Source organism: Pseudonaja textilis, chromosome 5 (assembly GCF_049901715.1).
Source record: "Pseudonaja textilis isolate UNSWEBS1 chromosome 5, rPseTex1.2, whole genome shotgun sequence".
Taxonomy (NCBI): domain Eukaryota; kingdom Metazoa; phylum Chordata; class Lepidosauria; order Squamata; family Elapidae; genus Pseudonaja; species Pseudonaja textilis.
Window position 1 is genome coordinate 42,186,691 of NC_141994.1, and position 27,862 is coordinate 42,214,552.

Sequence of the window (27,862 nt, forward strand, 5' to 3'; positions counted from 1 at the left end):
TTTCATATTATTGTCCATTATTTCCACCATTAGTATTCTTCCATCGTCATCAGTATAGATCAATTTCTCTGGGATAATTTCTTTAATGTATAAAGCCACTCCTCTTTTCTTGCATTGTGTCAAAGAAGTAAATATTTTCCCTAACTTTGGCTGTATCAACAATTGTTCATGTTGCTTTTTGATATGTACTTTTTGTAGGCAGGTTATATCAAATTTTAATTTCTCTAATTTATGGAAAGTTTTCCTTCTTTTAACAGCTGAGTTAAGTCCATTTATATTAATTGTAATCAGTTTTTTCTCTTCCATGGTTATATTTTGTAGTTAGGTTTAGCAGCTCTCATAGATCTTGGTTCACGTTGTTCTTTGGCTTCCACCTTTCCACCAACTGCACCCTCTTCTTTTTCAATTGCCATTTGGCAGTCCTCTTGGAATTCAGTTACTGAGATTTCTTTTTCTGCCTCTTCCTCTTTCCCTCCAAAAAATTCTGTGTAAAATGATTCTGTGTAAAATTCTGATCTGTCCATCTCCCATCTTAGCATCCCACTATTATCTTGTTCAACCACAGTTAATCTGCTATCAAGGTCTCCAATCTTCTTATTTCTTTGTTTATCTTCTTCTTCAATTTTTTGGAATCTCTCATCATACTTCATCATCATTTGTTGAATGTTCTCCACTTTTTCATCATCAAGCCCCACTGGGTGCTTAAATCTGGCCCATGGGCCTGGCCTTGAAATATCAAAGGACTGGCCCACACTGCCTCTGCCAGCAAAATGGGTGGTGGCCAAAAATAGGCCACAGGAAGGCCTTCATGTGGCCTGTTTTTGGCTGGCAGAGTGCTGCAGGAGGACTTGAAGATCGAAAACAAGGTGTGAGGGGGCTGTGCATGGCCCTGTGTCCTGTTTTGACCAGCAAAGTGCTGCAGGAGGCATCCATCCCGTCTTTCCCTCCCCACTCCCACATCGGCCCATGGAGAACTACAATGGTGATCTGGCCCTCGTAGAAATCCAGTTTGACACCTTTGAACTAGATGATTCAGGCTGAAGTATTTTGCAAGTGGATTGATGTTCCTTTGGTGGTCGGTTCATTTATTGATGATGACACAGAAGAACTAAGGTTCTGCTGAGGACTTTATAAGATTTTCCTTCATTTTATAGCAAAGTAAATTCCCTGGAATTTTGTTTGGCCTCATGAAACCATAATCTTTTGCTTTGGATTGAGATAGTTAGATGTTTCTGGCTGGTTTTCCTATTGTGGATGTTAGTTCCTTAAAACTCCACTGTCTACAGCTTCCTTATTATACTGAAAGCTTCAAATAACTGCTTTTTGTAAAGCAGCAGCCATACATACTGTGCAGCAAACTAGCTGAAACCTGGCTTTTCAAAAGCAACTTTCATTGTAGAAGTGTAGCCTCTGTTTAACAATCCAATGTCTCTTCTCTTCCTGGACATGCTGAGACATCGTAGGGCTGTTCTGTACCTAAAGGAATTTCTTGATATGCAGAAAATCATTGCACTAAACTGAAGACATATATAGTTTTTACATTTTTTGTCATGTTAGGGATAGCTCTGGAAGACAAGCAAAGTTAACAAAACAAGCACCAATGGAATTCTAGGAACACTCCTGGAATTTTTATTATAAGGTATAATAGCAAGCCTGTCCAGGTTTTTCTCTCTTCCATCATATACTAAAAAAAAATCAAGATGGTTGATTACTTCGTATTTCTGCCTCAAACTTCCATCTATTTCTGGACTGTATAATCTCTTGTCCCTCCTTAATGGTATATTCTTTCATTTCCCCCTTAACAGTGCTTTCATATCTTCCCCATGGTCAACTATAAATACCTTTTCTGCTAGTCAGACAAATAGAGGTAAAGTCTCTGTGGTTTTAACCATACTCATATAGGACTTTAAAAGTGACAACCAGCACCTTGAATTGCATCTAGAAATATACGGTCAACCATGGAGTGCAGCTCATGGAGTAGCGATGTTACATGGGCAGTTTAGCTGACACCATTTATTACCTGTGCAGTTACACTGTGTACCAAATGCCATATAGTGGTATAGTGGCTATCTTCCTATTGAGGATGGAATTCTTGTTTTGCAATTTTCTATGTGCCTTTCCCCTTAATTTGAATATAAATAGAGCTGCTTCTTATTTCATTTATATGTAGACTCAGGCATGGATCTATCGTACAACTTCCAGACTAGGCATGCTTTGGCAATGATAATTGGCATAAATTTAAACATTTCTTGATTTTTTTCATAAATAAATATGTAAGCTATGTAAAAAGCCAAACATACAGATGGCAGTAGAAACATTAAAGTATAGTTAATCATTGAATTCCAATCATGAACGAACATGCCTGACAAAGCACTGTGTTTTTTAGAACTCTTGTATTTTGATAAGACCGAATAACAACAAAAATGGAGCCAGAAGAGAAAGAGGAATCATTGTTACTATTTTCTTCTGGCATAATATGTGCTATTGGGAAGCTTCCCATTTTGCAAATATGAAATATTTGACTTATACACGACTTGTGAACGATTTTGTAATAGAAGGTTATGAAGGAGCCAGAATACAACTATCATAAAAAGTGCCCATGTTGTGTATAATCTACTACATCCTGTCTTGGTATTGCGACCCAAGCATCTTTATTTTATGTGTTTAGGGAAAATATGTTGCCTGAAGAGATTAAATCTCAAGAAAGGATGACTAAGTAGAGATTGAAAAAAAATCAGTACATGTTTCAGGTGGATGATGAGAGAGGAAAAATGTGCTGTATGTCAGGCTTTCCTTCTGTGGAAAATAATTTTATTGTGAATCATACTTGTCAATCAGCACAGAACTTTCTACTTTTGAAGGAGAAGAATAATGGAGGCTAGTGAAGACCATATAGATACTGTATATCCAAACAGAGGACTTCATGAAGGCAGCAAAAGGAGATGTTCATGGAAGAAAGAAGACAATAGAAGAAGTCGCACAGAGACAAAGAAGCTAAGAAGAGAACTCAAGGAGGAAGAAGGTACTCCAGTGGGAATACTTGGATACATGCTAACAAGAGAAGGCAAACTAAATGAATGGCTATGCCACTGGAACTGCTTTAAAGCTCTGGAAATAAAAGGCAAATGTTTTCTGAGATAGTTCAGTCAGCCAAGCAAAAGGGCTCCCCTCCACAATTGCCAACAAAACCAAAGGAGAAAAATAAGAGTGTTGATGGTAGCAACTACATAATTTTCTCCCTAACTTGGTCTTTCAGTTCTTCCAATAATGCACTCATTGTGTGTTTAACTTAGTCTATGTGCCTTGCTGCTGGTTGTCCTCTTCATTTTATATCTACCTTTCTCAGCATTTCTCAGCAATAGAGCCTTCTCCAGAAAGCCACTTCTCTGCATAGTATGTCCAGAGTAGGATTATTTGAGGCTGATTATTTGTGCCTTGAATAAGAATTTTGGGTTGATTTGCTTGTTATCCATTTGTTTCTTTGCTTGGGCATCCATAGTATTCTCAGGAGTCTTCTCCAACATCAAAATTCAAAAGCCTTAATATTCTTCCTATCCTACTTCCAATTTTGGCTTCCATAGAGCATTACAATAGAATACAATTATTGCAAAAGGCTGATATTTAGACATAGTAATACTTGTTGGTTATATAGTCTTTATATTGGAGACTAGGTGGTTTAAAATCCAAGGGAGCCATGAATATACAGACTGTAGTATCTTCTATTGTTCAACATTTTTACTTTTGGAGCAAATATTTACTTCACAATAAATCTGAAGACAAAAGGAGAGATTAATACTAATATCTTTTTGGAGCTTTTTGGTTGAAAACTGAATTGTGCATTCAGGTTTCCATATAAAAACACTATATTAGTAACCTGTTTATGAATAAAGCTAATATGTAACTTCCCAGTTTCACGTGTACTGAAATGTAAGAATATTTCCATATGTACTAAAAACAGTCTTGTGGCAAAATAGAAAAGTTTAACTCATTTTTAAAAACATTTATTAGATCAATCAGGCCGTGACTGTGTGTCAAAAAGTTAAGATGATATGTGAAATTGCATAATTGAGATCTTGTCCCATTTTTATATGCAGTGCAGAACATACAGAAAGGAGCAGGTCTTTGATTACAAAGTTGCGGCCACCATTTATTTCTTTATTTGAATCTTGAAGACTATGTGTACTTAGAGGTGGAGCTCTCGCCTCACAATCAGGAAGCTGTGAATTTGATCCTAGGTAGAGGCTAATATTTGGAATAGACTCTCCTGCTTGAGTAGGGGGTTGGACTAGATGACCTCCAAGGTATCTTCCAACTCTGTTATTCTATGTTCTACTTTGATTATGATTCAGAAGTTTTAGGTCATATGTGAGTGCAAATGTAGAATTCTTATGCTATCTATTAAATGCATAATATCAATGCTAGCAAAGTAGAACATTCTAGAACATTGTCAGTTCTAAGAAATCTACTTATTAAAGTTAAAGCAGCAGTATATTTTTCTTATACTCACATGGAAGACTAAAAAGGGTAGGATCTTTGCTTATATTTGCACAAGGTCTGAAGCACTTCTTTCAAATAATTTTCAAAGTATGTAAAGACCTAACATTTATGAAGTGGATAATTTGATTTTCCCTCCCTCTACTTTGTTTTCCAAACTAATAATGACTAAAAGGGGTTTGTAAAATGTTTTATAATAGGAATAGCAATTGGGAATGATTATTAAAGTCTAAATTTAGCTGAAGTAACTACCTCAAATACTACTCCCATCTTTAAGTCATTCTCATTTATAATTAACATAGAAAGCTACAGTGTACTCAACATTGTAAATGGTTTAATCCACTGGTTAACAAAGTTATTTTACAAATGCTGTAAGCTCTGAATAATATTTTATCACACGTTATGCTTCTTTAGAAAAACACCGTAACAGTTATTTTTATTATAATATGAACAATGCATTTGGTCAAACTGATGAAAGCAGATCCAAGTTTTAGTAAACTTGGTAGATATAATTGAGAAAAATAGTCAGATAGTTGACAGTCCAGATGTTTTTAATCATCAGTCCAGCCAACGTGGCTAAATACAAGCCACTGTAGGAATTGTTTGTTGGTAAGCATTTTTTATTTTTATATATTATTAATTTATATATTATTAATCAATCCCTCCTCTTTTTTTGTTCCATTAAGTCAATCCTGAATCCTGGAGAGTATCAGGGCAAATTAATGGAGTTTTCTTGGCAACATTTTTGGAAATGGATTGCCTTTGCTTTCTATGGCTGAGAAAGAATTAGTGGCTCCAAGTCACCCAGCTGGCTCTATGCTTACTTAAAGAGTAGAGCCTACATTTTCCTTATTTCGAGCTTGGTGCCTTTAGTCACTATTCCAAAGTGGCTCTCTGGTGGCTCGCAGCTATTACGTTTCATCAGTTCTATTTTGTGCAAAACTATGTTTTACCCTTTTTCACTCTGACGGTTGAGTCATCTTGGGAAATTTCTGAGGTCTAAAAGGTATTTCAGAAGAAAAATGAAAAATATATTATTTATTCTTATTAGAAGTTGAAGCTTTTATTGTATATTTAAACTTAATTTAATTTCTGGCCATCTGATATAAATTTCCTTCTTTTGAAAATGTAAGGAGAATTCAATTGCTCACTTAGTCATCTGAAAATAATGAAGATGAATGAACTAATAATGAATGAAGATGAACTAATTTTTACAGTAAATTAGCAATTTTATTTTTAAATCTTGTGGCAAATCAACGATTACCATAGGAGTGTTATTTGCAATCAATTGATCGTATTTTAAATTATTTCTAGTAAGATATTCTAAAACAAGATGTCCTATGCCTGAAATTCATGTACAATTATATCACATTACTCAGGAAGTCTAATATATTTACAATACATTCAGTATATATATTATACTAACTTAAAGCTCTTTTAAAGCTTTATATATTATATTTTGGGGTGGAAATACGAACGAAGATTTCTATAACAGACATTAGCTATTCAAAGTTTTTAAAAGAATCCTCATTTATATTTTACTTTTATAAAGGTTTGCATTCCAAGCCCCAGTGGGCATATCCCCAAATTGTTCTATTATTCATTTTTTAAATAGTTTTTAAAAAAAACATATTAAAAGCAAACAAAAATCAAACTAAAATAAACATTGTAAATGTGGCTAAGTTTAAAACAGTTTTTGGGTGTGTGTGGATTGTGTGTGTAGGGAAAGGACGCCTAAACTTTAACCTGATATGCATTGGTGATAGCTATGTTTGGAATTATGAGCACTAAGTCCTAGCTTTTGGTGGAAGGTACACTTGAGTGTATGTTTTTATTTGACACAATCAGATTTTTGCATTACTATTCTGTCAAAAATGAGAAAATATCATGGATGCTTTTTTTTTGCAAAGGCATTGTTCTGTTTTGGATGGTAGTTCCAGGGCTATCCCATTGGTAGTTGTGAGGATAAGCTTTTTAATGCACGAAGTGTAGCGGTACTTCAGCCAATCTGTGATAAAAGAGAAAAAAAGAGATCACTATGGAAACAGCAGGGAGATTCTAAAAGACTTTTTTATAAAGTCAATGTCTGATGTTTGTGACTGTGGAAGCAAAATATTCATAAATCTGTATGATGCTATCATTTCTGATTTGTTATCATAGCAAATGCCAAGTGTTAGCAGTCTGGCCATAGTTTTATTAAGCACTTTCTTTTGCAAAGAGAATTACTGGTCCTCAAGAGATAGAAGGCAGAATAAGCGAAAAAGCATGTAGGAGATGGCAGTATTGTCTTATTTGTTTATACTGTACATCATATATACACAGCATGTTTGTTTGGGTGTTTGTGTGTGTTAATCACTGATACTTTACAATTTATACATTTGAAACACCAGTATGATTTCCAGAAAAGTACTAACTCAGAGAGATTGAATACAACTGAGAAAATGTTTTCTGTATCACATGTCTGCCTTTGATCTCATATTGAAAACCTGTAACCTTCTGACTTCAATCCAAACGAGATAAATGCAGAGGGGATAAACCTTCATGGCACAAAGAGAGTGTTAGGGACCAACAAATAAAGGTAATTGCTGCTGCAAGTCGGCTTGGACAGTTGCTTGAATCTGGTAAGCTAGATTCCCTGGAAGAGTTTCAGAAGATTGCTCTGCTTTGAGGTAATGCAGCATCCCCGGCCTGGAAAAGGCTAAGCAGTGCTGGCATTTAGGTTTTTTCCAGTCCTTGGTGTTGAAGCACTTAGTAAAACCAGGAGGCAGTAGTATATCTGATCAGTTTTCTGTTCTCTACAACTACAAACTCAGGCTGAAAGAAAACTATGGTAAGCTGGTTACTATTATTGCCATTTAAACATACCTTTTATTTTGGGTTTTCAATCCAATAGGATAACTCTGTGCTTTTAAAAATATAAATATGCATTTTTAAATATTGTACAATGGAAAATCAGGTTTATTTGATTTGTTAATGATTATTAGAAAAATAGGAAATTGGAGGGACATGTGTAAAGGTGGACTTACAGATTATTGAAGAAGATTTTATGTCCACATAAAGAGATTGTGTCAAGTCTAAATATATGATAGACAACCTATTATGGTATTTTAGAAAAAGTATTATTATGTACCTTAACTTTAGACATATCATTTTAGAAGTAAAACTTACCTAAAACAGTATTATTATGTTTTGAAGATTAAAACTTGAAATTGGATAATAACTTTAGAAGAAAGGGTAGCTTGCTAAAACCATCTAGTTACTAAAGTTGGTCACGATTTTTAACCGGACCAGTAAGAAATGGAGATGGTTTTCAAGCCTAGTGATATGAAATGGGCAATGCATCCTTTTGAAAATGTAGAAGCAAATCTCTGAGCCATAAATACAATTCTAAAAATGAATTGGTTTGTTATATTGGTTTTGCTCTTTCATGAACACCATGGTAATCTATGAAGAAAATTGACTTTTTGAAGGGAAATTAAATGGCTTTTAAGAGCTTCCTAAAGGGGTGTAGTATGTTAGGAAAAAGCCAATAAAACTTGTGTTTTAAATGGTAAAGATCTTGCTACATTTATAATTCATGTTGTGTTCAGTCTGTATCAGAGGATGATAACAGCACTAACTATAAAGGGCAGGCTGATGGTACATCTTGGATGTCTGAATTTCTCTACAGTGAAGATATTCTACACGTGGCCTTTCCAATCAGTAACTTCAACAGAACAAAATTACAAGGTAGGTGTGACTGAACTAACAGACAGCTTGATAGCTTTGAGGAAATCAAAGAGTATAAACCACACATTTTTGTGAAATATCTTGTTATTTCATTTTATTTAAGTATATTACATTTTATTATGTTATTTTTCCGAGAAAGGTTTTCACCTTTTGCTTCTAGCTAAGAAGAATAGAGGAAGAACAGAAACTGGGAAAACAAACAAATATCAGTATTAAAATTGCAGACAAACAATGTCATAAAAACATCTCTTTCTCTTCAGAAATATATATTATATCTAAAGACCTTTGAGATATACATTTGTGCCTAGAGCAAGGTGGGTGGCTGAAAACTCTATCCACCTAAAGTGAGCATCTGAAAACTCTACCTCCACCTGTGTGATTTCTAATGAGTTTTCAGATAGACAGAATTCTCATCGGAGCTAATGAACTATCAACTGGAAGGTTTTTTTCAACATATCTTTATCATATCATAAGGAGGTCAATATAGCAGGAATATTTGATAAACAAAAGCTGTCAGTAATTTTTTGTTTACAAATTACTGCTGTAACTTCTGCACTGCCTACTGTCTGACTCTGTTTCTATGAAAACAATTCTTAAAAAGTAATTTGTTTTAGTAATTTGAGGCTTATAAGTTTAATAAATTATATAATGTCAAACTTTGGCCAAATTGGCTTTTCCAGAATCTGTAATATTAAAGCAACTTCATTAGCATCTATAGGATTATAACACCCATTGGTTGGGGGATTCCAGACTATCAATTGTCAACTACTGTTACAACTAACTTTATAACTGAATTTTGATCTTTTTTACAATGGATATTTTAGTCAGTAGTTTTGGCTCCATCTAACTGATATAGGCTGCAAACCAATGAATAGCAGACTTGCTTAGGTCCTAATACATACTGATTCCAGAAATGAACCAATATTGTAGAATGTTAAGTTGGTATTTAAAAATAATTTATATCTAAGAGCTAACTGAATTATCATAGTTCTTGTCTAGCAACTCTTCATTCAATGTTAAATTTCTTTAAATCTTATAGTAGGAAAGCTACTATTTTAAATACATAAGAGATGAAATGTGTGATAGAAAATATGCTTCCAGATTTATAAAGCAAATATTAAATGAAGCTGATATAAGCTGAGTATTTTCTGGATATGCTTGACAGACACAGGTACAGAAAGAGAGTAAGAAAGATACACATATTTCTAGATCTAAGTGATTTCTTGCTAATACATTAAAGCTGTATAACTATAAACAAATCATCATAGATAACACTGAGTTAGTTGAAGGGAAGGCTACAACTGCAACTTTAAATATCATCTGCATATACCAGCTGATTATGCATGAAAAGAAACCATGTTCACTCCATTCCACCTTAGTTTTTGTGTAAATCAAATCATTTCAAACAAGCCAGAAAACAAAATGAATCTTAGAGAATTGTAAGAACTCTTGCTATGGGAATATGTTTGTTTCTCCTTCTTAAATTGAAAATATTTTTTTCTGAAAAACACTCAAAGTCAAAGCATTTCATGCTAAAAGTATAGTTATATCATAATTTTTGTGTAATGACATATGGAGAACATGGTAATAAACTAAACACATGGCTTTTTTGGAGAAATGTTAACAGATCTAGATAGAGTGAAACTGGAGAAAACCTTCTGAGTAATATTCTTTATGATACTGTAGTGATGTACTAGTCCAAGGGTCTGCAACCCTGGCCACTTTAAGACTTGTGGACTTCAACTCCCAGAATTCTGGGAGTTGAAGTCCACAAGTCTTAAAGTGGCCAGGGTTGTAGACCCCTGGTCTAGTCCAGAATGTCTAGAGATGTCTTGATTAAGCCATCATGAGAGGCCAGAAGGGATTATCAAAAAAATAAAGAATGGAGACAGTCATCTATCAGGCACTTTATGAATAGGATATCCAACATATATGCAGTTGAATTAAATACTCTCTTAGCTTTTAAAAAGCTTTTAACCCATTTTTTTTTCAGAATATAGTACACTAACTATTGTTGAAAACTTTTTTTATTCTATTTTTACCAAAAGGGAAAATTTTGCAGGAAGCAAATCTAGTTTCCTTTTGAGTTAAATAATGGTTTAATATGATTCTCAAATAACATATTAGGGTGGTGTAATTTCTCTGAAGCTTTGAGAAGCAATTCCACCCATCTACAATTAGAAAAGTTAAGCAGCTATATTGCTTGTGCCATGATTCTAATCTTGGTATAGTCCACTTATGTAAGGAGCATTTAAGATGTCAGGCTTCTGATTAATAGTATGGCAAATAAAGAGTAGGTGATTTTGTTTACATCACTGAATGCACCATGTGAAAGCTTTAGGAGAAGGTGAAATATGTTTAAACTGTAGAACAAGTAGACTACATATTTAAGGAAAAGTGATAACTTCCCTGGGCAAGAAAGTTGAGAAATATTCTCTTTTAATAGTCTGGATGGGAATCTTTTAGGAATACTAAAATGTCACTGCACACTACTTGGAACTGTTAGACTTGAGACATCGTGGTGCTATAAAGCTATATCTTTATTCACGTTTCTCAGTGCTATTTTATTGCTTGCAAAACAGCATTTTCATAGTGACATGGGATAACACTATTAAAACAAGTTTGGGTTAATGTGTGACAAATGGATACATTTGAGAAAAACTGATTTGAGAAAGTATCTAATTTTTTTTTAACAGGCTGACCCTGCCAGTTTGAGCTACTTGAAGAAGCAACAGGACATCTATGTAATTGATTTTTTTCAACTATAATAAATTTGACCATATTTATTTTATATTATCTTTTATACTTTTTAATTTTATCATAAAATATTTCATATGCATAGGAAATTTATAGACTTTGGCATCATTTTCTTAAAGTATCTATTGTTCCTTTCTGTAAAAATCTGCATTAAAATGGCTTGGTCAAGATTCATTGTTTTGAATTATATTGTTCATCCTTACTGTGGAACATTTTATCTTTTACAACTGAAAATATATTATAGAATGTCTTATGTTATAGCAGTTCACTTAGGAAAGAGCACATATGACTTCCTTTTAATAACAACAATCTATTGTGATCCTTTCCATGTAAGAAAAAAGCACTCAAGTCATATTTTCAAACTCATACTCAAATTCCATTGCTTTTTTAAAGGATATGTTAAAACAAAAATGAATACATGCAACAGAATACCAATTTGATCTGAAACTTTCTTTGCAGACTTTGAACGTGCAGTGCTCGGACTTTAGTCCTGTAAATTTTAAAAAGTATAACTCTTCTTAGTTTTCTCTAATTTTGTCTTTGCTATGTATTCTTTTACTTTTATTTGGAAGGAGAATTACTTGTAGTTTATAAAATCCAAAGTTGAGGGGCACCATTTATAAATAAATCAAATTGGGTTCAATCTGTTGAATAAATATTTTTTCTCGATGAAATATCTATTTAGAAATACAATGGATACAGCTCATACTGTAACGAATACTGAAACTTAAGACAGTTATTATTGGTGAAAAATTCTTACTTAAATACATATATCATTCGGAATATAACAAGACTGAAATCAGCAATAGGAAATAGTTTGCAGGCTTTAAGGTCAGCCAACATACACTGGGCTACAAGTAGCACAAATTATTTAGACCTTTTTCTCGGAGGTATAACTCAATTCCTCAAAGTACCGCCTAGTTTCCTAAACATATTTTTCATTATGCGATTGAGTGTGCTTTTTAAGAGTACACGTGCATGTGCGTACACAGACAAATACGATTTCTTGGGTTTTTGTGAAGCAAAAACAAACAAACAAACAAACAAACAAACAAACACCCCCTCCCCAAACATTGTGGAGGGTTGAAAAATAAATAAATTCAGGCTCAGTGGTTGTTGAGATCTGCCAGAGATTGGGCGGCTGTGTGCAGCGTCCGGGGAACAATAGGTACCTGTATTCTGCATGGACCGCTGGGCGGGGACCAAGTAATCTGGGAAAAGCTTTGCCTACTACGCTGAGACTTCCTCAGGGAGAATGCATAATAAGAGCACCGCTTTCCCGCGAGGAAGGCGAGAAGGAATCCCGGCTGTTGCATGAGGAGGGGCCAAATGAGCTTTAATCATTTCTAGCCAGCCTTGACTTGGCCTGAACGTGATGTTCTCGGTCTAGAACTCAGCAGGGATGCCTTTCCCCTTTACTACTTCAGACAGACACTCTCTCTGCAGAAGAAGTACATGCCGCTCCTCGCCTCTTCCAGGCGGGCGCGCGCGCGCTCACGCCTCCGCCCCCCCCCCCTCCCACTGGTCTGAGCAGGCAGCTTAAGTGTCACCGCTACAACCGAGCCCAGTGCAGCACCCGTCGCCATGGCGTGAAGAGGGGCCCCCGGGAGATGACAACAACTAAGGAGCTTCGTTCGGCTTTCAAGTTGGGGTAAGGGAGACTCTTTATTTCCTCCAGACTTTTCGGGTCCTTGAAGACAAGGGTTTTATCTTAGGCTTACCTTATTTTCAGGGTGAAGCTCTTTGCAAAGCCCGGACCGTAGGCATATATTGCTCATGGAGAAACTGACTTGCCCCGCTTTTTCGGAGATGAGAACTCTTCGAATTCGAGTGGCTTTTAACATTCGGCAGCCGAAATGGATTCTTTTCTCCCCCCCCATCTTTTTGCAGAAGGGAGGGGATGGTCCTTGGGGTAGAGCGCTTACTTGTTCTTTAGAGTTCCGAGTGAAAAACGTCCCTTCGCCCTGGCTTTCCGTCCCAATTTTTACTTTTTTACACCCTTGCCTGTCCTGAGGTCAAAGACTTAAAAAATTAATGAACTTCCCTGCCGAGTTCAAATAACATAATCTACACGAAGGGCTGAAGCAGAAGATCTCACGGATATTTTTTATGCAGGTGTAAAGTTTAAACTTTAATATGTTGTTTTCTGAGTACTTTATATTAATTGGAAGTATATTTTTGCATTAGAAAAATGTCAACTATCTAAAATATTAGCACAATGCAATGTTAACAAAACACATTGCTGAGCATAACAGAACTAGGTAGGGATTTTTTTAAACTGCATAAATAAATAATACGGTGATTCTCCCTACATCATAGGTGTGTAGTAGGTTATTGGTAAGCAATTTCCTAAATATGTAATTCAGAGAAATTCATAGCAATTGAGGAAAAACAGTTTGACCCATAAATTTTAAGTTATATCTTAAAAAGATAGCCAAGAATGTTAGCAAATAAATTGAATTATACAGTGAAACACAAACAGTTTTAAAAGGTCTAATATGTGCCTTTTGTTATTTATGATGATGAAACAAAAGCCACAAATTATTGGTTAGTTCAAAAAAACCCAGCTACAGTGAACAATCCTTTTAAAAGACCTAATGGGCTCAGCAAAATACTATCTGTGTATAGAACTAGTTATTTTGTATCGGTTGTAAAATACAGCAAAAGAGGCAATTTGAAAGCAGTGTGCATTATATGAGAGACATGCATTATATTCAATCACCCATTTCTAAGTTTCATTTTATAATTATGTAATTATGCTTCTTCATGGAAAAATAACATTGAAATCCAGTTTGCTTTAAAACATATTCATTTCAGCTGGAATGCATGTTATTTATTCAATGTGATGCAAAGACAAGAAAATGCTTTTTCCTTTTGGATCTATTGTGATGGGCATAGGGTGATCTGATCTTTTTAATTTTGACTTTCACACTTCAGAAGATTAAAGAAAGATTTCAGCTCTTTTTAGAGATTGCTTAAGTATTTCTAAATGTTTAAAAGACTACTCTTGGTTGCTATGGCCAGTCTGACCTCTCTCTTTGCCATTTTAGGGAGTAAGGCAATCCTTTTTTACATTAATTCTATCTACCTTGATTTATGTCTAAAATTGTGACTAAATGTCTTTGTTTCCAAGTGATAAATGTGGCATGTATTAAATCATTTATTAGAAGTAAACACTGCTCTCTTACTCAAAATATGTTTTGTTCTGAGTTAATGGTATGGAACAAGCCACTCTCAGCAAACAACTATCTATTATTTTAAAGAGCCACTGAAAACTTGGCTCCAGAAGGAGGAAATTGGCATTCACTTTCTCTTTCATTGGTGTTTCGTTTCTGATATCTGATGATGATGAGACAGCATGTAAATTGAAATGAATGCCTAGCGTTCCATTCTCCAGCCAGATGGAAATTGGTTCACTTTTGTTTATATATTCCATAACATCTCCCACATAATGTTTGTCTGCTATTTTATTATCACTGACTATACAAAAGATATGTAAATAAATGTATTCTTCTGATAGAGGCTCACTGTTTTATATTAGTTCATTGAATAGCATAAGATTTTGTTGTTACAAAAAATGTTCACTTTTATTTAATGTCCCTTGCATATTAGAAAAACTCTTTCAGAAAGATTTGGTTTTTTAAGATGTTTTTTCCCCTAGCATAAACTGCTTATTGAAGGGCTTCTCTCCCCCCCCCCACCAGATGAAAATTACTGGTTTGACTTGTTTCGATTTTGTATGCCAGCCTAATGTAATAATGATCTCAGGCTAGCAGAGAAAATGATTTGGGAGTTTTATATGCTTGAAAAACACATTAATGCTTAACTTTTTTTCCTTAAAACAATTAGCTAAAATTGCAACTGTAATGCAGCGTGAAACCTAATGCGTTACCAGTAAATTTTTTGATTTAATTAAGTAAGTACACAAACTAATATTTTAAGGAATATATTTATTTTCTTTAACATGCAGGAAGAAGTGCATGATTAGTCCCATTGATTTTAGGGGTCCACTTTATGTCTAGATACAAGGCATTAGCTAATGGTTTTCAAAACTGATTGCTGTCTCCCAATTAGGCATCAATTGGGAGACCTAAAGCAGTGTTTTAATATTGTAATAAGAGTTCTGTTGAATAATGTTTTATAATTTAATTCTGTTATATATCCTGTAATATTGAAAGTACAATTGAAGGTGTCTGAGATTTGAGATTATAAAGATGATGCTTCCTCTTTAAAAAGGTCAGTAGATGAAGTCTTCAAAATGTTTAATATAGAAAGAGACAAATTTAGTTAATAAATGGCATGCATTAGTTTTCAGATTAACAGACTTGGAAGTTGGGTCTTTTGGAACATTATTCAATATTAGATGAATTGGAGTATGTAAGGGGATTGTTAAGGATTATACAGGTAGAATTATGATATATGAAGCTTGAAGTCAAGGAATTAAGCCTAATCAAAACAAAAACGTCCCTTCAGCGAAAGAAAGGTTCAAGAGAATATAAATTGCACTTTGTTCAAAGTCTGATTCCAACCACACTATAAACTAACTGAAAAAAGCACACTGTTCTAACATGTATTAATGACATTTATTTGGCAAATGGTTAGCTTCAAATATATTTACAGTGAAATAGTTATAAATTAAGAGTTTAATAGTATTTTTGGTTGAAAGATCATCATGAAGAAATGCGGGATATCCAAGAAATTCCACATTACAATCATTTCTCAATAGGTAAAGTAGTACAAATTTGATTTGCCCTTCTGAAACCAGTGCATGAGGTGAAACAACATTATAAATGTATAAATGTGTGAATTTGCAAATGAAAATATATGTACAAAATGTATATACTAATGACAGATATGCATAAAAAACACATGCATATACAACACACACACATCCTGCATTAAGAAAATTGTTTATGAAACTGCATTGACAAATTTATGTATTTTAGAAAAAAAAAGTGTAAGACTATATAGATTTCCATAAATTAACATAACCCTAATGTTATAAAAAAAATCAGGAAGGGATGATGAAGAAAGAGAAACAACTTGAAAAAAAGATAACTAAACAAATTCAAATTGGATCATTTATTCCTACTTGCGTAAATCAATGGCTAGGTAATAGACAGTTATTTCCTGATATCAGAAACTAAGAGGAAATACTTCATAATTAATTGAAGCACATAATGCTGTTTTTAAATATTTATTGTCACTCTTCTTGATGATGTGTGTACGGTTTCATCTTTTGTATGTTTGCTTAAAAATATTAAGTGATAGAATTACACTGTCTCTATTAACTGGTGCCAGATATAGCACTATTGATTAACTAAAAGAAGATACCGTGTAAGCATTTCAGCTGTCACCTTTATATTGGGCTTCATCAATTGCAGTACAAATGTATTTCCCACTAATTATTCTTATGTTTTGACTTCCTGTAATTTGCAATCTAAGTCTTACATTTTCCATTATCTTTTCATCTTTGTAGGCTTGTACTGCCTTCTGCTTCTGAAGTATGATATTGTTAGGCATATGTGTATTTCTGAAACATGTGGAGAGTCAATTGAGTAGGAGTGTGTTAAAGCTCCTTCATTAAATGAAAGCCATATTAAACATTATATCTTGTTAATTTGTTTAATACAACACTGCCAGCATCCCATGTCTGTGCTTTAGAAATGTTATAAATACTACATCTCAAATTTCTAAAGTCAGATTTATATGTAAACATCTTTGTGACTCAATGATGTTCAAAAAGCTGCTTCCCTCATTCTCTCTATCATACACAGCCAAAAAAGATACAGCAGAAATGCTGTATTTATTCACTTTCTTAACAGAAGTGTTTTTGTTCACACTTCCAATCAGACATTCATTTTAAGCAGGGCAGTCCTCATTCCCATTGTTTTGATTGTTCTGTTTTTTTCCCATCCTTATTTTCTTCTCCAACTATTACTTTCCGTTTCTTTTCAAAGAGTGTTTTTAAATTTCAGTTCTCCCAAGCATGTTGATACTAATCTCTCTTGATCCTTAGTGAAGCCATTCTGGCTCCTTTTGCATTGGCACAAATTATATGATTTTATTGAGGAGCTCAATTTTTTATTTTTTTAAACTTTCCAGTTCTGTATTTCTTTTGATTTTTTTTCTGCTTATATGGTCTGACTTTGTATTCTTAGTGTGCAAAGAACAATTCTTTGCAATTGGCTGCCAAGTTAAAACATATAGCATGGTAATGCCCATTAAATATAAAATATTTAACTATTCTGCACTTTTGCCCATTTCTGCTGGAATGAATAAACGCTCCATAAAGAAAAGAAACAAGCTAGAACACAGGCAAGAAAAAACCAGAATATTTTAAGTAAATAGTTTAAGTAAAAGTAAGATAATTACTTTTATATAAAAACGATGAAAAAAAACAGAATAGTTTTTCTCATCCTTTTTATATAAAGGTGATTATCTTATTATACCATCACATTAAGATCTTAGTGGTTTTGAATTATCGTCCATTAATGCAAATGCGCATTGTGTTGTGTCTAATGCAGTGTTATTGCAAGTTATTTAGAGAATAAAGAGAATTAATGCTTCACAACTACCAAAGACAGATTTCCTCCAAATCTGCTGTTGATTTCTTTCCCTTCCACTCCCATCCATACACAAAAGCCTAGGCCTTAACTGGATGCCCCATTTTGTGCTAGACGTTAGAAAAATCCTTTTCTGTATAATCACTCCTGCAAATTGTTTTCAGTTTGAAATTCTTACTTTCTTCCTCCTGGCCACAAAAATCTCCAGCCTATGATTTTGCATACTTTACTGTATATCTAAATTGCACTGTACAGAAATATTGGCAGTGATGAGCAAACTTGTAGAATGTAGTGGTCTTCTTGTATTGCCCTTTGGCATATTGTTATTAATGTTTCAACTTAGAGTATTCCTCTGACTTACCAGATACCTAATAACTTTCATTAAAACAAGATCTAGAAAGGGAATCCTGGGAAATATCAATTTTTCATGAAGACCAAAGCACTGAACTTCTGCACATATCCTTTGAAGCCTATTAAATTGAAATACAGAATATTGTTAGCTCACAGTAGATACTGTTTCCTTATTTTGAAGAACGATTTGAACTTAAGTTCTGCTTTTTGAAGTTTTTATGAATTTATATTTTTCTTCGTAGTCCCCAAAATTATTTGTTCAAAATCAAATATTACTAATGATATTTCTTCTTTATACACAATGTGCGTTCTTCTTCCATTTAATATTCATTAGCCACTGTTACAATTTTGAAACTACTATGATATATTATTTTTTTATACATTGTACAATTAAGATTTTAGCAAGATGATTTATTTTTATGACAACTTTCTTCTAGTAATTTGTGTGTTTTTTCTTCTTCTAATTTATCCAAAAATATATAAATTAGGTTATGCTGTGCTACGAGCATAATGAATATTTGATTTAATTTGAAATTTGATTAAAGTTCTTTTTAGATCTTTGTTATTTTTGTTGTTTTTGTTGTCTAGCTTCACTTGAAGCTTAGCCACTTGTTAAATGTTTTGTGGGCAAAACACACTTAACAGACGTCTTGCTTATCAACAGAAATTTTGGACTCAATTGTTGTAAGCTGGGGACTACTTGTATTATTGTTAGCCTCCCAGACTTGTGTGTCACAAAGTGGGCAGCTGTAAAAATCTTTTAAATAAAGTAAGTAACATGCTGATTGAATATACTTACAGTTCAATATTCAGTCTACACAATAAGAAACTATTATAATCAGGCCCTTGGTTACACAGAATATTGTAAGTATGTTCAACAGAATACAATCCCGTTTTGTCTTTAAAAGATACTAATACGAGAAAGTCATGAACAGAATAGACAAAGTCCTTCTTTTAGATTATTGGACCTTGAGCCTATAAACTATCATGCTATGAAACCTATCCTTATTTTAATCAGTTCAGAATCTTTTTTTTTTTGCAGTTAACAGGACTTCTTCCCACTCAATGTACAGTAAAATATTATATGAATGAGAACCCTGGACTGAGATGAGAATATAAAGAACAAGATTGAATATTCTGGTATGTTTTCTCTATAATTTTCTTTAGACTTGTCAAAGTTTTATGTAAGTTTTTATTTAGTTTTGTCAATGTTTGTTTATTTTTATCCTACATTTTTTATTTTTATAAATTACTCAAGACAGTCTACATACCTATTTTCCTTCCTCCTATTTTCCCCACAACAACAACCGTGTGAGGTGGGTTAGGCTGAGAGAGTGACAGGCCCAACAATAATCTGCTGACTTTCAAGCCTCAGGCAGGACTAGAACTCATAATAGCAATAGCACTTAGACTTATATACCGCTTTATAGTGCTTTACAGCCCTCTCTAAACGATTTACAGAGTATGTCTTCAACGGTTTGGGTCCTCATTTTATCTACCTTGGAAGGATGGAAGGCTGAGTCAACTTTGAGCCTGATGAGATTTGAAGTGCCAACTTGCAGGCAGCTGGCAATCAGCAGAAGTAGCCTCAGTACTGCACTCTAACCACTGTGCCACCATAGCTTATCATCTCCTGGTTTCTAGGCCAGTATCTTAACCACTACTTCAAACTAGCTCTAAATGTTAATTAGATTAGAAGTTAACAAGTATAATTAAAATACATTTCTAATTTTCATAGGCTTGGTTTATTCTAGCTTGTCTCCCATATCCCTTATCTCATTTCATTACAAATGTCTACTTCTCTAGTTCTTCTAATAAAACATTAATTGTATGTGCAAGTGGGTTCAGATCTGTTCTAATAATATATTTGGGTTAAATCAAATGTAAATCTCTCTTCAGGATTAGTGCTTTTTTGGCATGAAGATTCCCAATATATCAGGCTCTTGTTTCCCAATAGTTTTGTAGAATGGGACAACTTGCTGTAAACAACTCGTCACAACCAACTTGCGGCCAACTCACCACATGGCAAATTGGCCAGTGCAAGTTGGCTGCAGTGAGTTGGCCACAGTGAGTTCGCCGTGGCAAGTTGTCACAGATCCGTAGTTTTGAGGGCATCCTTATATTAACTGTAATGGCTGCTCCAGAAAAGAGAAGGGAAGAACACATACCTGTTCCATTCTATAACCCAGATTTTCCTATCATATACTCGAAGATGTAGTCTGAAATATTAATATGTAAATGAACATCACAGGGTAAGTAGGAATGAATGATTTAGTTTGTTTCTTATGTCTACATGTATTACCTATAAGACCAGTAGTACTAAAATGTTGTTTCTCAGAAAACAATGTATTTTGTTTGAAAATAAAGAATTTATACTTTTTTGAGCAAGAATCATGTTACATACATACATACATACATACATACATACATCTGAATGCCATACATGTAAGTACCCGAACTTAAAAACTTAAGAAAACATATATATATATATATATATATATATATATATATATATATATTTTCTGAGGTTCTCGCGGGTATTTGTATGTGGATCTTTGGTTGTTCGGGTTTTCTCCCGCGTAAGATTCAAAGTATCTAGGCAACGTTTCGATGAAGTCTCATTCATCTTCAGGCTTCTGTCTTCGGCTCTTGCTTCTCAGACCTCATCGAAACGTTGCCTAGATACTTCGAATCTTACGCGGGAGAAAACCCGAACAACCAAAGATCCATATATATATATCCATATATATGTATGTATGTATGTATGTATGTATATATGTAGGTCTAGGTGTGTTCGGGTCTTTTCCGGTGTAAGATTAAGAGTATCTTGGCAACGTTTCGGCGAGGTCCCGCTCACCATCCTCAGGCTGGTGCTTTCGGCTTCATGCCAGTGCAAGCAGTGTGTGATTGGACCTGCTGAAACATCACCAAGATACTCTTAATCTTACATGGGAAAAGACCCGAACACACCTAAACCTACATATATACATACATATATATGTGTTTTCTTAAGTTTTCGCGGGTACTTACATGTATGGCATTCAGCTTTGTTTGGGTATTTTCCCACGTAATTATAGTTGTGCTTTTAAAGTTGTAGCAATGTTTCAGCAGAATCTCATCTGCCATCATCAGGCTTCTGTATTGTGTTCATCTGTGAGTCTGACTTTCACAGCCGTTATATATATATATAAATTTTCATAGATTTTCACAGGTACAGGTATGCAGATCTTGGCGTGTTCGGATATATATATATATATATATATATATATATATATATATATATATATATATATATATATATGGATCTTTGGTTGTTCGGTATACATATACATATATATATATATATATATATATATATATATATATATATATATACACACACACACACACATACACATACACATACACATACATATACATACATACATACATATATCTATATCTATATATATCTCTATATATATTTTCTTAAGTTTTCGGTGCTTACATGTATGGTATTCGGCTTTGTTCGGATTTTCCCACGTCATCATAGTTCTGCTTTTAAAGTTGTAGCAATGTTGCTACAACTTTAAAAGCACAACTATAATGACGTGGGAAAATTCCCGAACAAAGCCGAATACCATACATACATACATACATGCATATATACATACATACATACATACATATGTTTTCTTAAGTTTTCGCGGGCACTTACATGTATGTTATTCAGCTTTGTTCGGGTATTTTCCCACGTCATTGTAGTTGTGCTTTTAAAGTTGTAGCAATTTTTCGGCAGAATCTCATCTGCCATCATTAGGCTTCTGTATTGTGTATTCTGTATTGTACAATACAGAAGCCTGATGATGGCAGATGGGATTCTGCTGAAACATTGGTACAACTTTAAAAGCACAACTACAATGTCGTGGCAAAATACCTGAACAAAGCTGAATAACACACACACACACACACACACACACACACACATACATACATACACACATGCACACGCACACACACACACACACACACAGAGTGTCAAGATCAAGACAAAATTCCACACCTATAATATTGTGACTCGTTCTGGCCCATGTTTTAGGAAAAACACCGACAACATATGAGAGAAAAATAGCCAAGATGATGAGGGACCTAATATATATATATATATATATATATATATAACGGGCTATTGAAGATGTTGGATAGGCTTAGCAGGAAAAAAGAAGTCTGCAGTATATATGCTAGCTCTGCAAAGTCATGGAGAAATTCAGAGTTGCTCCAGATAGTAAGATAAGTAACAGTGGGTTTAAACAATAAGAAATTTAGATTGGACAAATTCCTAACAGTAATATATAGTTACAATGGAACAATTTGTTCTGTGATGTTGTGGATTCTCATTTACGTGAAGTATTTAAACAGTTTGCATGGCTAAGGATGCTGCAATACTGGACTTTTGTACTGGTATAGATCAGAGGTGTCATACTCAAGGCATCCGTTTGCTGTCGCGTGGCATATCGTGACTTTCCCCCTTCATTAAAATACAGGTGGGCATGGCCAGCGCATGATGCATCTGGCCTGCGGGCCACAATTTTGATATAACTGGTATAGATGATCTCTCAGGTAAACTCAAAACCTTATATTATTTGATTGTTTAGAGGCAAACTTGATATAATAGCATTCATACAATTAGTACTTACATGAATGTTGAAAGCTGATTAGTATTAAATGCTTGGGTGGAAGGAAGGTGATAATGGTGATGATGGTAGCATTTGATCCAGATATCAGTTACATATTAGCTTTAGGGAAGCTAATTCTGCAGAAGATCATATTCCTTAAACATGTGCTGGAAGATGAACAATTAAGTGATCACGGAAGAGAGAAACTTTTAGCAAAATATGGAAAGTTATAGGGGAATAACTCAAGTCCTTGTTGCTAAGTCAGCTCCATAACTACCATTACTATTTTGCCAGTAGCATAAAGTATTAGTAAGAAACTAATTTGCATTACTGCAGCTGATGCTGTATCTGTCTTAACCTGTTGTTCTATTCTTAACTCAGTTCTTAATGTAATGTTTCCTAGAAGAGGTGTAAATCTGGCTCTCAAATTTGGTAACTGAAAGATAGTGCCTTAGAAAACAACATTAAAAGGATAGCTGCAAGAAATGAGAAATATTTCCTATCACTGCAAACATTACCAAACTTTGTACAAGTTGGTCATATTGATGTCTGGAAAAACAGGAAAAGATTTTTCATTCAAATGAATTAAAATTATGTTTCCACATGAAAAAGTCAGAATTGTGGGATATGTTCCAATTACATTCTTTATTATGGATCATCTTTAAGGATTACAGATAAGAAGCACTATTCTGCAGTGCTTCATTCCTAAGTGGGAGATTTAGTCAGTGATGGGAGAGAGTGGGATTTTGGCTGTTCAATATATAAAACTATTAGGGTAAATTATCCATTAATTTATGATAAAATATTAACAATATTTTTGATATAATTACACACCCAGATAAACCTGACATGCATTGGAGCATTTGACCTCATGTTTAAAGATCTGAAAAGGGACATTGAATGGAATGAAAGATGCTGAAATTGAACTCTTGCAAGGCTGGGATGCTATCTGAAAATGCCTAGCTGTCTGTCATCTCCTATTCTGACACTGAATGAAGTTGCTGCATTTGGATTTTGAATAGATTTCTGAATGCAATTCCAAGATTTGTTTTTAACTTACAAAACAACGACTCCCAAACTCTGCTATGGTGTTCTGGCACCCCACACCAAACTCTCGGGAATACCGCAGAATACTTTAATATTTAATAAATGGAAATGTTAGAATTGACTGTGATGCCCCAGCATGTCCTGGCATTCCATTTGGGTGCTGGGGTACCATGAAAAAGTCATCGAGATGCTAAGGAAAACTGGGAAAGTTTGGCAATCTCTGTTATAATGATCAACATGCTTGTGTTCCACTTGGTTAGTGGCTTGGGTAGTGCCCACTCTGTGGGTTTTCAGGAAGGTGTAAACCAGCATAAAAATGTAGGGTATGTGTCATCATTAGACTTAGGTGGAGTGTCACCTTTTGTTAATGCAGTGTTCAAGGGAGTATGTTTTACAATGTCATTATTTTAAAATTTAATTTGTAAACTGTTGGGAGTTACACTAGAATAAAAAGTATATATTGGTGATGTGTAAGTAAATATGTCCAGCTATTTTATGTCATTTCATGCTTTGATTGCACCAGATATTAGATATTATTGTTATTGTTGCATATTTTAGGTAAACCTTTTGTTTATTTTCTATATTTTCTATTTTCCTAAAAGGTGTATTATATTGTCATATATTTAGTTTTTAGTTTATTTTTTTTAAATAGTTTGATTTTGTAAGAACACTACTTAATATCAGACCTACAACACATATTCTGACTGGTAAGTAAGTTCTTTTTTGAGAAACAGGAGCTTCAACGATTTTTTTCAGGTTGTGATAAGTGAAGATAATAAATTAAAGTCTCCAATAAGCCCAAACATGTTGTAAGCAACAGACTTGATGTCGACGTCTGGAATAAAATATTCTGATATGGTTAACTTTCTTACTTTTTGTTTCTTTCCAGCCCCCACTACCCCCCCCCCCAGTCCTTGGTTATTTGTATTTCTTTCTGATCATTCTTATCCATCTTGCATCAAACTCCTGAACTGCTCAAAACTATGGGATCAATCTCAGGTTCTCCTTCCTTGATCTAATTGGTCAGGCTGGTACTGGTTGGAGTATATGACCTGGTGAAATCCATCTCAATGGTCTTTACTCAGCTGATCCCTATGGGAAGTGCACCATCACCTTATTAACAACTGAGCTCTTGAATGTCTTGGTATTCGATTTAAAGTGGCTGTTTTGATAATCCAGCATAATTCCTAGAGTCCCTGGTCAGAGACTTTGGAATAGGAATCAGTGACAAACCCCAAGACTGTCCTGAATGTTGGGTGCTGTGGTTTCTATAGCAACAGAAACTGAAGATGTCAGAATAACTGAGAAACTCATATACTTAACTACTGGGTGCTAAATTTATCTTGAAAATATTTTGGTTTATTTTTTACCCACTCAGTTTCCTTTTTTGAAATGTTATGAGAAAAGTAGTAGCTTGCCCTTGCAGCAACAAGATATGGAAACAATCAGTCATGCTGATGCTGTTAACATTGCTCATTGCTTCTATTCCTTTCTGATGCAGAAGATAAGGCTTCCTCCCTCCCTCCCTCCTTCCCTCCCCTCCCCTTTTCAGGAAGAGGGGTTCTTCCCCTATCTTATCCTTCCCTAGGAAACATTCTTCTACTCTGTATGCCCAAAGTATTCAAATTATTCAGACTTGAGTTGTGCAAGTTGTGGATACATCCCCTACTCTCTTAAGTGCTCCCCTTTTTCTCTTCATTTTGATTTTGTCTTTTATAATTTAATTAAAATGAACAAACAGAAAAAAGGAAAGAAACAGTATTGTGTATATACACTGTATATATAAAACAGTGAATGCATATATAATTTTACAGAGTTTCAATAAATCATGGCCATATTTGATCATACCTGTTCATATATAGTCTATAACTGTAAACAACTTGTTTAATTTCCATGTAGATACATAATTTAAAAGAACAAAACATATTAAAGTATTAAAATATTCAAATTCAAATTAATAAATGAAATATAAATTATAGTAATAAATATTCTGGGATTTTCCCCCGTCCGAGAATATAATGATTTTAAGACATTGCAATAGCATGCATTTGAATAAATATTTGAATGAAATGTTATTACATCTCCAACAAACAGCTCACTTCTTTTCTATATAAAAGTGAGGAAGGTTGCATTTCCTTTGTTTTGCAAAATCTGAAAAAACAACAAGCTAACTAAGAGTTCTGGTAGATTGAAATTGATGAGCTCAGCCACCATCTTCTCATTAACCTTCCCTGGGAAGAGTCACCATTTCCTTCTGGTTTGATAGATGTCCTGATGAGAAATCTTGTGTTACCAGTGGCTATGATATTTCCTACCCCTTCTAAACATTCAGGCTGATTTCCCCATGTATGTATTCATACCCAGCTTCGTTTTTCTAGTGGTAGCTCTGCCACTGCCTGACCTAATCAAGTTTTTCAATGGTGCCTGGGGATTGGCAGTTTAGAATATTAAACTATACTGAACTATAACACCAAATGAAACTCAAAACAGAATTCATTAGAGAAGTGATTGGTAGTTCTTTTTCTTGCAAAATGATTATGCTGGATGGGAAGAGAAATATGGTTGGAATTCAGACAATCTCCACCTGGAACCTTGCTCATTTTACAATGTGCACATGCGGTAACACTGAATACCCTGTGTTTGATGTGTGGTAAAGATAGTACTGAGAGGTCAGTACTTTTTGTACTAACATATTTTTTTCCCAACACAAGAATGGGAGAAAAGCAAATTATTACCAACATGAGTTACCCATGGGCTCTATTCAAAGTAGAACAAAATGAAACAATGATTTTCTTTAATTATTGCATTGCTAATTCCTATTTAACGTTATAATCAACTATTTTTCCAAGATTTTTTTTTCATGCATGCTTTCCCCAAGTGAGATATTTTCCAGTCTGAATCCAAACATTTTTTGTCTCCTAACTAGAACTTTGCATTTGAATGATTTAAAAATAGTATTTTCATCAAAGTTCTCCAAGCACTGTTTTGTCAAAGTTAAGACTTTCAGGATATCTTAAACCAAAATAATATTTGAGTATTCCATCTCCTTTCTCTGAAGCCCTTTACCTCTTGACTCATCTTCAGCTTCTGGTTTTCCAAGCATCCCAGTTGGTTTCCCGTGTATTATTATCCAGTGTTGCCACTTCCCCATTCCCATATTCATGTCTTTAGTTTTCCTTTACCAAATATAGAACTTTGCATCTATCTCAGCTAAAGTTCATCTTGATGAATTTTGTAATTTTGTAATCTTGTCAGGATTAGATAGTGTCCTCTACTAGTGTGATTGTAATCCCTTCCTCTGAAAATGTGTCAATCATATCATCAAATTTCTCATTCAAATCATGTGTAAATGTGTTAAATATTTCTGGGCCTAGAATAAATCCCTCAAATATACCACCCAATTGTTTTTGCATTGATTTATATTTTTGGATACAGTTAGTTCTGTTTTCATCTAATATTAGTGTTGTCTAGTCCAGTTCCTTCACCCACCACTAAACTAAATTCTTGAAAGACCTAGCACATTGAAAATGTAGCCGTGTAACTACATTTTGCCATTCAGAAGAATTTGAAGAGACAAAATAGGTTTAGCAGGATTTTAAAGGAGTAATTGAAGTTAAGCTGGCTGCTCAAGTTCTTTGGAGTATTTAGTAGTAAGCAAAGGAGCAGAATTTCATCCTGGGCATTATATGACATAGGATAATGGCCTAAATTAATTTTTGATTTAGCAAGGCTTTTGGGAATACAGACAGTTAACTTATAATAGGTGGGCTCATTTAAGTCATTGGTAACGTTGACTAGCAGAAATACCAATAATTTAATTTAAGATTTTCATTGAACAAGACATGCCTATTTTCAATGAGCCATATTCTTCTCCAATGTTAGTGTGCTCAGACTTATTTATGGTTTTAAAAAGAGATATGAGAGTTTAAAAAGCAGTAAAAGCAGTCCATTATTTTGATAGCAGGAGCTGACTTTTATTTTTCTTTTATAACATAATGATTAGACCAGTTCTGCACAAATATGCCTGCAGGCAGCATACATCCCACCAAAGAGCCTTGTGTGGCTTGCCACTGTTTCTTAAAAAGTAATCAATTTGCGGCTGTTAACCAGAAAAAAGCTTTGCTAAAAATCCTTAAGCCTCACCATGCTGCCAGCATCAGTGTTGCCACTGTTCTGCTTGCTGCCAAACAGCTGAACCTGGTATTCCATTTTTTTTTAATTTACCAATATGACTCTCTTGTATAATTGTGGAGGGTAATTATA

The 27,862-nt window shown here is 34.2% G+C and overlaps 2 long non-coding RNA genes across 9 annotated transcripts in view; both read left to right on the forward strand.

The window, feature by feature from the left end:
• LOC148125612 (uncharacterized) overlaps positions 1-10,961 on the forward strand; it is a 146,516-nt gene extending 135,555 nt beyond the window's left edge. Inside the window, exons 3-4 of the long non-coding RNA XR_015743858.1 lie at positions 8,165-8,223; positions 10,920-10,961. This is a non-coding gene — a long non-coding RNA (uncharacterized LOC148125612). The remainder of the gene's footprint in view (positions 1-8,164; positions 8,224-10,919) is intronic.
• A 1,300-nt stretch (positions 10,962-12,261) lies between these two features.
• LOC113434829 (uncharacterized) overlaps positions 12,262-27,862 on the forward strand; it is a 102,145-nt gene continuing 86,544 nt past the window's right edge. For 5 of the 8 annotated variants that reach the window (XR_015743851.1, XR_015743849.1, XR_015743852.1 and 2 more), the window contains exons 1-2: positions 12,263-12,631; positions 18,940-19,037. This is a non-coding gene — a long non-coding RNA (uncharacterized LOC113434829). Of the gene's footprint in view, positions 12,632-18,939; positions 19,038-27,862 lie in introns of all 8 variants that reach the window. The other 3 variants (XR_015743855.1, XR_015743854.1, XR_015743848.1) reach the window with 2 other exon arrangements.